Source organism: Arachis ipaensis, chromosome B10 (genome assembly GCF_000816755.2).
Source record: "Arachis ipaensis cultivar K30076 chromosome B10, Araip1.1, whole genome shotgun sequence".
In the NCBI taxonomy this organism is placed as follows: domain Eukaryota; kingdom Viridiplantae; phylum Streptophyta; class Magnoliopsida; order Fabales; family Fabaceae; genus Arachis; species Arachis ipaensis.
The window spans coordinates 102,655,082-102,658,799 of NC_029794.2; positions in this window are offsets into that span (position 1 = coordinate 102,655,082).

Sequence of the window (3,718 nt, forward strand, 5' to 3'; positions counted from 1 at the left end):
TGCATTGGAAAGTAGACATCCAGGGCTTTCCAGAAATATATAATAGTCCATACTTTTCACAAGGATAGACGACGTAAATTGGCGTTCAACGCCAGTTCTCTGCCCAATTCTGGCGTCCAGCGCCAGAAAAGGATAAAAAACTGGAGTTGAACGCCCAAACTGGCATAAAAACTGGCGTTCAACTCCACAAATGGCCTCTGCACGTGACTCACTTAATATAATTGACTTCCTGACTAAGATTTACAAGATAACCATAGATTGCTTCAAACCAACAATCTCCGTGGGATTCGACCCTTACTCACGTAAGGTATTACTTAGACGACCCAGTGCACTTGCTGGTTAGTGGTACGCGTTGTGAAAAGTGTGATTCGCAATTCGTGCACCACCTGGCCGACGCATACGCATTGCTGTATTGATGCAGGTGCGTGGTATAAATTCCAGAGAGTTGTGGTGGTAGCATGCCGGTTTTGTGCGAGGAGCACAAAACGCATCCACGCATACGCGTGGCTGACGCGCACACGTCACCCTACTTCTCTACTTTCCACGTGTGTGCATGGGCGACGCTTACGCATCACCTGCTTTTCTCTACTTCCCAGGCTTGCGTGTGCCCTGTATTCAGCCAAAATTGATTTTTGAGTTTTTAAAGCCGAATTTTAGACTTCTAAGCCTCTATTTTCATCCTTTAAGTCCTAAATTTTTATAGTATCCCTAGTAATGAGAAAAAGCTAGGAAATATGATAACTTGTTGATGAAGAAAGACTTGGAGTAATGAATTGTGATTGAGGAAGTACAGAAATGATGGTTTGAAAATGAATATGACGTGTGACCCCAGGTAGTAGGCAGTGGCGTTGTCCACTTTGTCCGAGTATGAGATGGGGAAGGAGAATTATGATAAATGAGTTTAATTATGGAGTTTTGAATGAATGTATGTCTGTGATACCTGGGTAGTAGCAAGGGTCCTGGTTCGTCCCGCTTGCTCCGGGTCATTGTTTGAGAATTGGTAATAATAAAGAGTGATTATGAATGAATGTGTATTTGTGATACCTGGGTAGTAGCAAGGGTTGTGGTTCATTCCGCTTGCCCTAGGTTAATGTTTGAGATTTGATAACAATATTGATTGATTTTAAACTGAATGAATGTATGTTTTGAGATCCTGGGCAGTAGCAAGGGTTGTGGTTCGTCCCACTTGCTCCAGGTCAGAGATTGTTACGCCTGGGTAGTAGCGGCAGTATTTGTGATTCCACTCGCTCCAGGTTGAGCTTTTAAACACCCGCCTGTGTAGTAGCCACAGTAGTGGTTATCCCACTGGCTCTGGGTTAAGCGGGTAGTAGTAAAGGGGTTGTAGCTCAAGCCCACTTGCTCCACATGGGTGTTCCTGTCCATGGTTTGCTACCAGGACGTGTTGGGTTGGCTATATAACCGACAGATGATATCATCAGCCATAGGACAGGCATGCATCATATACATACTCTTTGAATTGCTTGCTTGTGCATTAATTGAGTTTGCTTAAATGATTACAATATGCTATTTGTTATATTTGCTATCTGCATTACTTGTAATCTACCTGTGTTTGCCATTGTCTGCTTAAATTTCTGTTTCTTTTGTCTGTGTGATTCTACTGATATTTTGGAGGATTGTGGAAGAAGAGAAATAGTTGAGGAATCGGTTCTTGGTTTATTCGGTCGAAAAGTAGTAAAAGTATGAAGAGAATGTGGGTTAGAATAGAATTCCCCTATGAAAGTTACCAAGTTATGGATTAGTGGAAATTTAGGATGGATATGAAGAGGTAAGAAGTTTAAGATGCCTAGTGAGTTTATATTATAGTGCATTATATTTATTTGGCACTTTTACCATATTGGGAACCCATGGGTCGGGGGTTCTCATTCTGTATATATCTCTTGTTTTTCAGATACAGGTCCAGGTGCTCAAAAGTGAGTTGTGGTTCATCTGAGAGATGGCGAAGATCTTTATATTTCCTACTTTATATTTTGCTTAGAATATCTCCACCTTTATTTTGAAAAGCTTATATTATGTATTGAACTCTTTTGAACTTGCCTATGGAGGCTTTTTATGTTTCTTTTGGGAGAGATTAGGAGATATTGTTGTCATTTACTGTTATACTGTACCCTAGCCGGCCTTAACTTTGTAGGTCGCGACTAGTGGCTATCTACTTATGTTATATATCTATATACTGTCCTTCTTTTATTCTCCTTAATGCCTTCATCTGTATATCGCTTTCGACTTCACGCTTTATCTTTTAGTTGTCGATACGTGAGTGATACAACTTCGCGATTTTATTTTTACTCTTTTCAGGCATCTCGATTAATACTCCTTTCTATCTTACTTATAATTATGTATTAAAAATCCCCCTTGAGAGTCGTACCACCTTATAATCATTGACTTATGACTCGAGCATAAGGATTTGAATATTAGGGTGTTACAGATATTGGGTATAAATTAAATACTTGTAGAATTAATGATTAGTGATTAAGGAATTCGTCAACTCTCGGTAAAGAGTTTGAGCTCTATGATTATAATGACTGAGATGAATAAAACCTTGGCCAAAGAGATTGAATGAATGAAGAAATGAGTTTTTTAAGTCATTCACAATTCATTATAATAATGGTAACAAGTTAGAGTTTTGACAACTAAACCATACTCTAAGGGTTAACCAAGAGTTGGAAAGATTGAAGAAATTATACTTTGTTCTTCTCAGGTTCTTAGTAAAAATATACTATTTCATAATATCAGGTCATTGAGGAGTGTTGCTAGATGCCAACCTTGATTAGTAAATTTAGTATGACAAATTTACTACCCGCTTAGTATTGAACCTATGGGGTCACACACTAACGAGTATTCTAATCTTTGCTATAGAATTATTTTATTATTATTTTGATTTGATCAAATAAATAATTATATTAATTCATATGAAATATTATTGTATTCTTTGCTAGCACCAAGAATATAATAATAATAATATGATAATTGAGAATATTAAATGAGATTTGAGAATAATTGGTTATATTATTTCTAAATTTGAATTATAAATTTGGATGAGATCCTAATTGATTCTATTTCAAATTGAGTTATGACATGATTCATAAATTTAAAAGATTTGAGTTTAAAATAACAAGATATGATTTAAATTTGAATAGAGATTCAAATTTAAAATCAGTAACAAATCTCATACTATATATATGTATGCCAAGAGTAGAGAAGACATATGAGTGTAAAACATAAGAGTTTTATTCCTTTATCTCTATACACATAAACATATGTGAGCTTGATTCTTGGAGAAGAATTTTATAGCGTGCAAAGAGTTGCAAGAGGTTTCTCAATTTAGATGAAATATCAATTGGTCAAGGAGTTGACAGCAAAGGTTGGTCTTGGTGTGGATACGCATAGCGCCATCGTACCATCGAAGGAGAAAGTGATTTTTACTAGCGTACATAGGTATTTAGATCTGATTTATATTATTTGAATAAAATTTAAGAACAAAATAGATCTTTAGGATTACTTTATTTTCTTCCGCTGCGTCTTATAAACAGATAGTAATCCTTCAATTCTAATAAACCAGAGAAATCCATAAAAGATTCCTACCATAGCAGAAAGATTTTGTATGATGAGCCACTACTTCTAGAAAGAAAACCGAATATTATGTATGAAGAGAGGTGATGATGATTTAATATGGTTGGGCCTGGTCTTTCTTATGTTGAGC